The 13,015-nt window shown below is 45.0% G+C and overlaps 1 protein-coding gene across 2 annotated transcripts in view; it reads right to left on the reverse strand.

Annotated features, from left to right (window-relative positions):
- The window catches only part of CENPT (centromere protein T), a 107,199-nt gene that overhangs the window by 67,651 nt on the left and 26,533 nt on the right, over positions 1-13,015 (reverse strand). The gene's annotated exons all lie outside the window — the stretch shown is intronic.

Here is a 13,015-nt window from a genome sequence, read left to right on the forward strand (position 1 = left end):
AAAACAATATTGTTTTGTGTACTATTTGTCTTTAAGAACGAAAAGAAAAATTTGCCAAGAGGTGACCCCAAAGTATTTCTTAAGGGGATCCCCGAATAGGTTGATTTATCACATCCGCAAAAGAAGGAACGGGTCAAACGGACTTACTGAGGAATAGCTCATGTCTGGCTCTGCCGCTGTCAGACTAGAAAGGCACTACGGACAGATGCAGTGTATTCTGGTATATGGAACCATGGGCAAACTGGTCTGATAATCAGAATTCATGTGTTTTTTTTTTCTTCTTTTTTTAATAAAACTTTATTTTGATGGTAGAATGTGTTTGGGAGTAAGTTCTCAGCATGACTGGTTTATCACATATGGCAATTGTTTTCTATAAAAGAAGATGGCCAATCACAGGGATATTTACTGATAGGGAGAATAATGATTATTTCGTGGGGGGGGGGGGGGGGTTGTGACAGGCTTGGGCTTTGTTCACACTGCCCTCAGACGTTGGTAGATATGATGGAAAGAACCGTGCTATTGTTCCAGTCAACTTCAGAACCCAACACACCCCATTATAAGTTGGGCACTGAAGGTATCCATCCTATGACTGATGCGTCCAGGTAGGGGTAGGCGATATAAATTTGTGTCACGATATGGATTTTGTGCATATCGCCGGACTGCGATATGACCACAGAGCGGCAATTCCGATCGGAGTCCCAGCAGTGTAATGCTGGGGCTCCGATCGGTTACCATGGCAGCCAGGACGCTACTGAAGTCCTGGCTGCCATGGTATGGTATGCTAGTGAGCGCTCCTTCTGTCTGCGGCGCATTGCTAATGCTTATAGCTCACGTGCGCCGTGGCCGCTCCTTCTGTCTGTGCGGCACATTGCTAATGCTTATAGCTCAGGTGCGCCGTGGCCACTCCTGTCTGCGGCGCATTGCTAATGCTTATAGCTCACGTGCGCCGTGGCCGCCGGGCGCTCCTTCTTCTCAGGTCTGTGTGGCACATTGCTAATGCTATAAGCATTAGCAATGCGCCGCACAGACAGAAGAAGGGGTGGCCACGGCGCACGTGAGCTATAAGCATTAGCAATGCGCTGCACAGACAGAAAAAGGAGCGCCCGGCAGCCACGGCGCACGTGAGTATAAAGCTGCTCACTGACATACCATGGCAGCCAGGACTTCAGTAGCGTGACTCCTGGCTGCCATGGTAACCGATCAAAGCCCCAGCATTACACTGCTGGGACTCCGATCGGAACTGCTGCTGCCACCAATGATGTGGGGGGGAAGGGGGCCCCTGCCACCAATGATCAATACTGAGGGGGGGACCCTGTGGCCACTGCCACCAATGATTAATACTGGGGAGGGGGGGGGGGTTGAGTTACCAGAGGGGGCTGATAAGAGGGAGAGGCTGGAGGGCAGATCAGAGGTTGGGGGGCACATGAGAGGCTGGCTGCCATGGTCCGCTCCCTGCTGTTGTGTGCACAAAGCACAGGGCAGCAGGGAGAGTGTAAAGTCCTATTCACCCTAATAGATCTCTATTAGGGTGAATATGACAAGGGTTCTAGCCCTTTGGGGGCTAATAGTTATTAAATAAAAAGTAATAAAAAAAAAAGTTTAACCCCCCCCCCCCCCCAATATAGAAAACAATATATCGCAATATATATCGCATATGCTTAAAATTATATTGCAATATATATCGCCCACCCCTACGTCCAGGCATTGTGGCTTCTAGTATAAATGGATGGTGAACATAGATTTAAAGGGTCACTGAGTGTTCATAAAACTTTTGATATGACAGAGAGACACATTAGTGGATTTGATCGGTGGGGGTCTAAGTGCTGAGACCCCCACCGATCCCTAGAATAATGAGAGAGGAGCAATCGCATAGCATACTCCTCTTCCTGCAGTGGATGGTATCGAGATGCGCTCCTAGACTTCTGTGGAGCTTAACCACTTCCAGACCGGGCCTAATTTTACAAATCTGACACGTGTCACTTTGTGGTAATAACTTTGGAACGCTTTTTACTTATCCAAGCCATCTGAGACTGTTTTCTCGTGACACATTGTACTTCATGTTAATGGTGAATTTGAGTCAATATGTTTTACTTTTATTTATAAAATATATAAAAATCCCAAAAGTTACCGAAAATTTTTAAAAAATTCAATTTTTCAAAATTTTAATTTCTCTGCTTTTAAGACCGATAGCGACACCTCATAAAATACTTAATTTACATTCCCCAAATGTCTACTTTATGTTGGCATCATATTGTTAATGTAATTAAATTTTTTTAAGGACGTTAGAAGGTTTAGAATTTTAGAAGCAATTTTTGACAATTTCAAGAAAATTTCCAAAATCAACTTTTTTGAAGGACCAGATCAGTTCTAAAGTAACTTTTAGGAGCTCACATAATAGAAACCACCCATAAAAGACCCCATTTTAGAAACTACACCCCTCAAACTATTAAAAACTGGAAATGTTAGGAATGTTGTTAACCCTTCAACCCCTTAAAGGGAACCTATCACTGGGATTTTGTGTATAGAGCTGAGGACATGGGTTGCTAGATGGCCACTAGCACATCCACAATATCCAGTCCCCATAGCTCTGTGTGCTTTTATTGTGTAAAAAAAAACTATTTGATACATATGCAAATTAACCTGAGATGAGTCCTGTCCGTGACTCATCTCAGGAACAGGACTCATCTCAGGTTAATTTGCATATGTATCAAATCAGATTTTATACACAATAAAAGCACACAGAGCTATGGGGACTGGGTATTGCGGATGTGCTAGCGCCCATCTAGCAACCCATGTCCTCAGCTCTATACACAAAATCCCGGTGACAGGTTCCCTTTAAGGACTCAGCCCTGGACTTGGCCATTTTTTGCAAATCTGACCAGTGTCACTTTAAGTGGTGATAACTTTAAAACGCTTTGACTTATCCAGGCCATTCTGAGATTGTTTTTTTCGTCACATATTGTACTTCATGACACTGCTAAAATGATATAAAAAAAAATATCATTTTTATTTATAAAAAAATACCAAATTTACCAAAAATTACCAAGAAGTTTCAATTTCTCTACTTCTATAATACATAGTAATACCTCCAAAAATAGTTATTACTTTACATTCCCCATATGTCTACTTCATGTTTGGATCATTTTGGAATGATATTTTATTTTTGGGGGATGTTACAAGGTTTAGAAGTTTAGAAGCAAATCTTGAAATTTTTCAGAAATTTTCAAAAACCCAATTTTTAGGGACCAGTTCAGGTCTGAAGTCACTTTGCGAGGCTTACATAATAGAAACCACCCAAATGACCCCATTCTATAAACTATTAAATATTCTAAACTGATTTTACAAACGTCGTTAACCCTTTAGGTGTTCCACAAGAATTAATGGAAAATAGAGAGACATTTTCAAAATTTCACTTTTTGGGCAGATTTTCCATTTTAATAATTTTTTTCCAGTTACAAAGCAAGGGTTAACAGCCAAACCAAACTCAATATTTATGGCCCTGATTCTGTAGTTTACAGAAACACCCCATATGTGGTCGTAAATCGCTTTACAGGCACACGCCAGGGCGCAGAAGGAAAGGAATGCCATACGGTTTTTGGAAGGCAGGTTTTGCTGGACTGTTTTTTTTGACACCTGGTCCCAATTGAAGCCCCCCTGATGCACCCCTAGAGTAAAAACTCCAAAAGAGTGACCCCATTTTAGAAAATAGGGTGGCAGTATTGTTGGTACTAGATTAGGTTACATATGATTTTTGGTTGCCCTATATTACACTTTTTGTGAGGCAAGGTAACAAGAAATTGCTGTTTTGGCACCGTTTTTATTATTTAAAACATTCATCTTACAGGTTAGATCATGTGATATTTATATAGACCATGTTGTTACGAATGCGGCGATACCTAATATGTATACTTTTTTTTTATTTATGTAAGTTTTACACAATGATTTCATTTTTGAAGCAAAAAAAAATAATCATGTTTTAGTGTCTCCATATTCTGAGAGCCATAGTTTTTTCAGTTTTTGGGGCGATTATCTTAGGTAGGGTCTCATTTTTTGCGGGATGAGATGACGGTTTGATTGGCACTATTTTGGGGTGCATATGACTTTTTGATCGCTTGCTATTAAACTTTTTGCAATGTAAGGTGACAAAAAATTGTTTATTTAGCACAGTTTTTGGGACTTTGAACTTTTGGGGGTCTAATCCTTTACAATGCATTCCAATACTTCTGTATTGGAATGCATTGGCTGTATGAGTAATGCCTTCCATGCCATCGGGTACCCCCTACAGCCGCATGGGGACCCGATGGCGCCGCCGCAAACCGCTGGTCTGAATTGACCTGCGGTTTGCAGCGATCGCCGACACAGGGACCCCCCCCCCCCCCCCGACGTTGAGAAAGGATGCCCGCTGAATGATTTCAGCGGACATCCTGTTCCTATTAACCCCCGCCGCACCGCAATTTAGTTTTAAAGTTATGACGTACCGGTACGTCATGGGTCCTTAAAGGGCTTCTGTCACCCCACTAAAGTGATTTTTTTTTTTTGGGCTGGTGAAATTAGTTATATTGCGATATATCACAATATAATTGTGTCACTTACTTTGATCCAGCAGTTTCTTCAAAAAACGAAGTTTTATCATATGTAAATTCGGTCTCTAACAGCAAGTAGGGCGGCTACTTGCTGGTAGCTGCTGCAGAAATCCGCCCCCTCGTCGTGTTGATTGACAGGGCCAGCCGGGATCTCCTCCTCCGGCCAGCCCTATCGGCATTTCAAAAATCGCGCGCCTCTGTTGATTCGGCGCAGGCGCTCTGAGATGAGGAGGCTCGTCTCCTCAGAACTCCCTCAGTGCGCCTGCGCCGATGACATCACCGAAATAGAAGACGTCATCCGCGCAGGCGCACTGAGGGAGTGCTGAGGAGACGAGCCTCCTCATCTCAGAGCGCCTGCGCCGAATCCACAGAGGCGCGCGATTTTTGAAATGCCGACAGGGCTGGCCGGAGGAGGAGATCCCGGCTGGCCCTGTCAATCAACACGGCGAGGGGGCGGATTTCTGCAGCAGCTAGCAGCAAGTAGCCGCCCTACTTGCTGTTAGAGACCGAATTTACATATGATAAAACTTGCTGGATCAAAGTAAGTGACACAATTATATTGTGATATATCGCAATATAACTAATTTCACCAGCCCAAAAAAAAAAAAATCACTTTAGTGGGGTGACAGAAGCCCTTTAAGGACTCGGGAGACATGCCGTACCGGTACGTCATAAGTCCTTAAGGGGTTAAAGGGGGTTGTCTCACTTCAGTTAGTGGGATTTATCATGTAGAGAAAGTTAATACAAGCCACTTACTAATGTATTGTGATTGTCCATATTGTCTCCTTTGCTGGCTGGATTCATTTTTCCATCACATTATACACTACTCGTTTCCATGGTTACAGCAGACCACCCTGTAATCCATCAGTGGTGGTCGTGCTTGAACACTATAGGAAAAAGCGTCAGCCTCTCTGGTGGCCGGGACCATGGGAGCGCATATAGGCTGGTGCTTTTTTTCCGTCATAGGGTCTCAATACCCGGGACAAAATGTAACTGAGCAGAACGGAGTGCTCCAAAATGCATTCTGTTCTGTTCTCATACCGGAGAGCAAACCGCAGCATGCTGCGGTTTGCTTTTCGTCCTGGGATGCAGAGCAAGACGGATCCGTCATGACCCACAATGTAAGTCAATGGGGACGGATCTGTTTTCTCTGACACAATAGAAAACGGATCCATCCTCCATTGACTTTCAATGCAGTTCATGACGGATCCGTCTTGGCTATGTTAAAGATAATACAACCGGATCCGTTCATAACGGATGCAGACGGTTGTATTATCAGAACGGAAGCGTTTTTGCTGAACCCTGCCGGATCCAGCAAAAACGCTGGTGTGAAAGTAGCCTCACTCGTTTTTGCTTAAAAATCATTTTTTCAATTGGCTTTATTAAAAATGTTGAGCTGTTCTGTCACAAAGGGTTAACTATTTTTCCAGCTGTGTGAATGGTACTTTCACTTTGTGCCGGTCATCTAATAAACCTTATCTCTATACTACTAAGTGGTCATAAACACTTATTTAAGCCACATTCGTATCAGATAAGAACTGAGCTCTAATAAGTGTTTAGGAGGTCAGAGAGCAGAGATAAGGAGTCTGTCAGCTCCTGGTCGGGTGGAAAAGACAGAAAATCCAAAGGCTGCTACTAGAGCATGTCAGCTCTGTACAGAAAAAAGGACTCCATATTTTTAATAAAGACCAATTTAAAAAAAATATATATTTTTAGCTCAAAATGAGTACAATGCCATAATAAAAAAAATTGCCCCCCAAAGGTGTACATAGCCTTGAACTCCTGCAGCAAGCGCATCTCTTTCCTCGTTCTTGTGATCAGTGGGGGTCTTAGTACACAGACCCCACTGATAAAAACCTTTGATATGTCTCTATGACACTCAAAAGTTGTATAAAAATTCAGTGACCCTTTAAAGTGATTGTCCAAATTGAAAAAGATTATTAGAAAAAACAGGAATGGTGTTAAAATTATAAAAAAAAAAAATGTATACTCACTGGATGAAACCTGGGCGTTCCAGTGTCATCACTCAAATCCTCATGGTTGGGTTTTGTTTGCATGGCTGCAGCAGTCATGTGTCCATATACCAAATGTGACCACTTAACCCCTTCAGGACATCCACCATACGTGTACGGCGGAAGTTTGGTTTTTTAATAGGGCTCCATAGCCACCAGCTTTCTGCTGTTTTACACAGAAGACACCTGGGGCTAATGTCTGCGATCGGCGATAACACTGATCGCAGATGTTTAACCCCTTAGTGTCACTCTGGACAGGATACAAGATACACAGAATAGAACAAAACAAATGTTTAGGCAAGAAGCTGTGGATAAAGGTCACCTCCTGACAAATCCCTACCAGCTCTCCCTAGACTTCTATGCCCACATTCAGACCCTGAAGGAGGGAATGAACGTGTCCTCGTGCCTAGGCTGAAGATTCCCTAAAATCCCTAAGGTGGTGAAAGGGGGAAAGAGGCAGCCTGCTCCATCAGGACCTGGGGGGGGGGGGGGGGGGCAGGCATCTCTCTAACAGCTTAGACAGACAATCACAAGAAAACAAAACCAACTTATCTTGTACTGAGCAGGAACAGCAATCCTTCCTTCCTCTGAACAAGACAGAAGCAAAAACCCGCACAGGACACTGGGAGTGGGCGTAATTTAAACTCATACCAACGACCCCACCCACTGAAGGGAGGTGGATACAGCTCAACTCCAAAACAATAACAAAAGGCTACACATGTGCTGCTAACCTAGCAGACCTCCGCACATGACCTGAGCAGGGCATGACACTTAGATGCTGTGGTCAAAAGTGACCACAGCACCACACCGGTAACAGCCTCCCCCGGCTGAGATCGGGGAAGCTGTTACAGTTTTTTTTTTTAAATATATATGTTCAAATAACTCCCTCTTTCCCAAAAATAAACAATAAAAAAAAGCATCATGGCATCTGAAAACGCCTGTACTATGAAAAAATATAAATATTTATCCTACACGGCAAACAACGTAATGTAAAAAAAAAAAGATCAAAATGGCCAATCGCCATTTTTGTCACTTCACCTCCACAAAAAAAAAATTCAGAAAAAGTGATAAAAAAGTCATACACACTCCAAAAAGTACAGATCGCCGCACAAAAAAACGAGCCATCACACAGCTCCATAGAAATATAAAAAAGTTATGGGGTCAGAATATGGCGATAAAAAGAAAAAAACATTTCCAGAGGTTTTTATTTTTTTCCCGTATTAAAACACAAGAAAAAGTATAAAAATGTTGTAAAGCTGTAATCTTACTGACCCGAAGAATGAAGGTGACTGGTCAGTTTTACAGCATAAGAAACCTAATAAAAACAAAACCTTTAAAACTGTGGCAGAATTGCTGTTTTGTTTTCCAATTCCACCCCATTTGGATTTTTTTTTAGAGTTTTCCACTACATTGTATACAGTTGCAAGAAAAAGTATGTGAACCCTTTGGAATAATATGGATTTCTACACAAATTGGTCATAAAATGTGATTTGATCTTCATCTAAGTCACTACAATAGACAATCACAGTCTGCTTAACCTAATAACACACAAAGAATTAAATGTTACCATGTTTTTATTGAACACACCATGTAAACATTCACAGTGCAGGTGGAAAAAGTATGTGAACCCTTGGATTTAATAAATTGTTGAACCTCCTTTGGCACCAATAACTTCAACCAAACGTTTCCTGTAGTTGCAGATCAGACGTGCACAACGGTCAGGAGTAATTCTTGACCATTGACCACCAGCAATATTCTTGGGATGTCTGGTGTGAATCGCTTTCTTGAGGTCCTGCCACAGCATCTCAATCGGTTTGAGGTCTGGACTCTGACTGGGCCACTCCAGAAGGCGTATTTTCTTCTGTTTAAGCCATTCTGTTGTTGATTTACTTCTATGCTTTGGGTAATTGTCCTGTTGCATCACCCATCTTCTGTTGAGCTTCAGCTGGTGGACAGATGGCCTTAAGTTCTCCTGCAAAATGTCTTGATAAACTTGGGAATTCATTTTTCCTTCGATGATAGCAATCCGTTCAGGCCCTGACGCAGCAAAGCAGCCCCAAACCATGATGCCCCCACCACCATACTTCACAGTTGGGATGAGGTTTTGATGTTGGTGTGCTGTGCCTCTTTTTCTCCACACATAGTGTTGTGTGTTTCTTCCAAACTACTTAACTTTGGTTTCATCTGTCCACAGAATATTTTGCCAGTACTGCTGTGGAACATCCAGGTGCTCTTGTGCAAACTGTAAACGTGCAGCAATGGGTTTTTTTTTGGACAGCAGTGACTTCCTCTGTGGTATCCTCCCATGAAATCCATTCTTGTTTAGTGCTTTACGTATCGTAGATTCGCTAACAGGGATGTTAGCATATGCCAGAGACTTTTGTAAGTCTTTAGCTGACACTCTAGGATTCTTCTTCACCTCATTGAGCAGTCTGCGCTGTGCTCTTGCAGTCATCTTTACAGGACGGCCACTCCTAGGGAGAGTAGCAGCAGTGCTGAACTTTCTCCATTTATAGACAATTTGTCTTACCGTGGACTGATGAACAGCAAGGCTTTTGGAGATACTTTTATAACTCTTTCCAGCTTTATGCAAGTCAACAATTCTTAATCGTAGGTCTTCTGAGAGCTCTTTTGTGCGAGGCATCATTCACATCAGGCAATGCTTCTTGTGAAAAGCAAACCCAGAACTGGTGTGTGTTTTTTATAGGGCAGGGCAGCTGTAACCAACACCTCCAATCTCATCTCATTGACTGGACTCCAGTTGGCTGACACCTTACTCCAATTAGCTCTTGGAGATGATTAGGCTAGGGGTTCACATACTTTTTCCACCTGCACTGTGAATGTTTACATGGTGTGTTCAATAAAAACATGGTAACATTTAATTCTTTGTGTGTTATTAGGTTAAGCAGACTGTGATTGTCTATTGTTGTGACTTAGATGAAGATCAGATCACATTTTATGACCAACTTGTGCAGGGTTCACATACTTTTTCTTGCAACTGTATATAAAATGGTGCTGTTATAAAGTATAACTTGTCCTGCAAAAATCAAGCCCTCATAAGGCTATGTGAATGGAAAAATAAAAATGTTCGGGAATAAAAAAAAATTGAAACGTTGCCATATCCTCTAGAGGTTAAGCCTGTCAGTGACCACAACAATCAGTGGCCCTAGCGGCCTCACAACGTATACCGCTGAGGCCAATGATTGGCTGCAGACATACATGTAGCATAGGGGCACGTCATTGCCTCAATGAACGTCATGATCGCCTCTTCCGCTGCACTTTTGGTTTGGTTCCAGTACAAAATGCAGTTTCCCTCCTCTCTGTGTTGGCCTGTGACTGTAGTGGCGCCCTCGAAGGGGGCTCGCTGCGCGGCTCAGTGCTATGGCTCAGGACTCATGCACACGAACATGTGCAGCCCGTATTGCAGATGCTTGAATAGGTCCGCAATCCACAAAATACGGAGCGGTGCAGAATGGAAGCACAGACGCTAAACAATTTAAGGCGCTGTGCTTGGTAAGCAGCGAGAAGGCCACGGCACTCACAGGAGCACCAGTGCCTTCTCAAACAGCTGATCGGTGGGGCTCCCGGGTGTCGGACCCCCACCAATCAAAATCAAAATCTTGAAAAACCCCTTTAGCCCTTTATTAAGGATTCGAACCTTGGACCCCAGCGCTGCAAGACCCCCGTGCTAACCACTGAGCCACCGTGCTGCCCACTTTATTGATCACAGATCAGCGGGCAGGAAGCTGTATGGCGGCACACAATGTTCACAGCTTCAGTCATAATGCTGCAGATAACCACCCCAGCGCCAGAAATGTTTGCGGTTATCCAAGCTAAAGTGGGGCTTGCAGAAGTCCATGCGCTTGCTGGAGGGCAACCAGTGCGGATGAACAGAACAAATCTGCAAATACTCTTAGGCCCCTTTCACACGGGCAAGAATTCCGCCCGGGTGCAATGTGCTCGCACTGAATCCGGACCTATTCACTTCAATGGGGCTGAGCAGGTGAGCAGTGATTTCCACGTATCGCTTGTGCATTGCGTGAAAATCGCAGCATGCTCTATATTGTGCGTTTTTCACGCAACTCAGGCCCTATAGTAATGAATGGGGACCCCGTTAACCCCTTAACGCAAAACGCAGTGCATGTACGGCGGGGGATGCATTGTCAGAATGAATTCCGCCGTACATGCATGGCAGGCTGATCGGGCGCGCATCGGAGCGGTGCTCGCCCGATCACTGCAGGGGCCCAGCAGTCCCTGATAGCCGGGCCCCTGCTCTATCCGCCGTCATTGCTGTAAAAGCTGATGCCGCTGGGTTAACCCCTTCTATGCCGCGGTCTGCGCTGACCGCGACATAGAAGTGGTTTGCGGCGGGTGAAGGAGCACATCGGATCCCTGCACTGCTGTGGCGGGGAACCGATGTGTGAAAAGGCAGCTCAATGCCGTGCAGAGGCTGCCCAATGCCTTGCACAGCATCGGGACCTGCCTTCTACGGGTGCCGAGGAGATCCAGCCTCAGGCTTGGTCTCCTAGGCAACCTGTTAGGGTACTTTCACACTAGCCTTGCGCCGCGGACTCCTGGCAGCGGCTTCGTTGAGCAAAGTGCGCATGCGCATCAGGCCGGCGCATGCGCACTTCGCTCAACGAAGCCGCTGCCAGGAGTCCGTGGCGCATCAGGCTGAGCCTAGTGCGCAAGCGCAGGCGCAGGATCTGGCAGAGGGACGGGTGAATTGAGGAGGCGGCGCTGAGGTGAGGAAGGCGGCGCAGGGCACCAGACGGCGAGGGGTGCAGGCGGGCATCCTGGATTAACGCAAAACCCCTTGGGCACCTTAGGTAGGTGAGTGACAGCTTATAAAAACCTGTTTTTTGGGCTAATAGAGCCACAAGCAGGTTTAATAAGGGCAGTTTAGGATTCATGTGATTAGCACCGACATGGCCATATGTTTAGCTTATAGGGCACAAATCTGATGACAGAATCCCTTTAAAGTTTAAAGGGATTCTGTAACCAAGTTTTAGGCTATAGAGCTGCGGACATGCACGGCTAGATCGCCGCTAGCATGTCCGCAATATATCTGTCCTATAGGGTTGTGTGCTTTTATTTTCTTTAAAAAAAGATTTTAGAGATATGTAAATTAGTCTTGTATGTGTCCAAGGGGCTGTACTACCCTTCCTGGTGCCCAGCCATGCCCAGCACCGCCTATGTCCTCCGAATCTCCTCCTTTCATCAACGATAGATTGCTGTAATCTCGCGATGCGCAAGCTCGCGCATGCACAGTTTTTTCCCTGAGGCTGATGCCAGCACAGGGAAGGAACACTATACTGGCGTGGTGAGCGCGGTGACGTCAGCGCAGGTCCTGCTGAATAAAGATAGAAGGTCATCAATGGTCCTTTTGCAGGTCCTGAAAGAAGAAGAAAGACGATGCCGGCTGCGCGATCAAGAGGATGAGGTGAGTTAAGATTTTATTTATTTTTTAACCCCTCAAGCCATATTTTTGTAAGCATTCTGTATTAAGAATGCTATCATCCCCTAGCAACCCTGCGTGAAAATCGCACCGCATCCGCACCTGCTTGCTATTTTCACGCAGCCCCATTCATTTCTATGGGGCCTGCGTTGCGTGAAAAACGCTTACTATAGAACATGCAGCGATTTTCACATCACTGCTCATCTGCACAGCCCCATTGAAGTGAATAGGTCCGGATTCAGTGCGGGTGCAATGCGTTCACCTCACGCATTGCACGCGCGCGGAAAACTCGCCCGTGTGAAATGGGCCTTAGAGTGAATTCACACGGTGCAGGTTTGGCGCACAAGTTTCTGTGACTGAAAATCAGTTCAGTACATCCAAATGAGGTTTCGTCTGCAACACGTGTGTGGACTTCTCACATAGATGGGACAGAAATTTCTACAGCAGCTCTGCAGTGGGGGTTCACGCTGCCGCTCATATGGCTGTGGATCCTTTCCACCCCTTCCTCCCCTCTCCAGTGTAGGTCCTGTCAGACGGCGGGCAGACCAGACAGGTGTAGGGAGACTTCTGGGCTCCTGGCAGGATTATTGTGAGCTTCCGGAGTCCATGGCTAGAGAGTACTTCCCTCCTGAATGGGCCTCTGCCTGGGCACGGCACTGCAGATTCCCCTGGCGGCGGTCTAGACCGCTCTGATGCGGGGAGGTAATTGAGGCTGGAGCGATGTTGAAACTGGCCGTGTGCACTCTGTATTATGGATGTGGATCCATTCACTTGACTGGGTCTGCAAGATGCAGAGCGGAGACATGGAGCGGAAGCACTAGGGAGCGCTTCCGTTAAAAAACTCTGTAATGTTTCAGTATGCAATCCGTTGTTTGCAAACAGAAACATACAGTTTTTAATCATTAATGTAATGTACAGTAATGTGTCTTAACAGTATACACATGGGCAAAGTTGGCATGGAT

Source organism: Bufo gargarizans, chromosome 10, assembly GCF_014858855.1.
Source record: "Bufo gargarizans isolate SCDJY-AF-19 chromosome 10, ASM1485885v1, whole genome shotgun sequence".
Classification (NCBI taxonomy): Eukaryota; Metazoa; Chordata; class Amphibia; order Anura; family Bufonidae; genus Bufo; species Bufo gargarizans.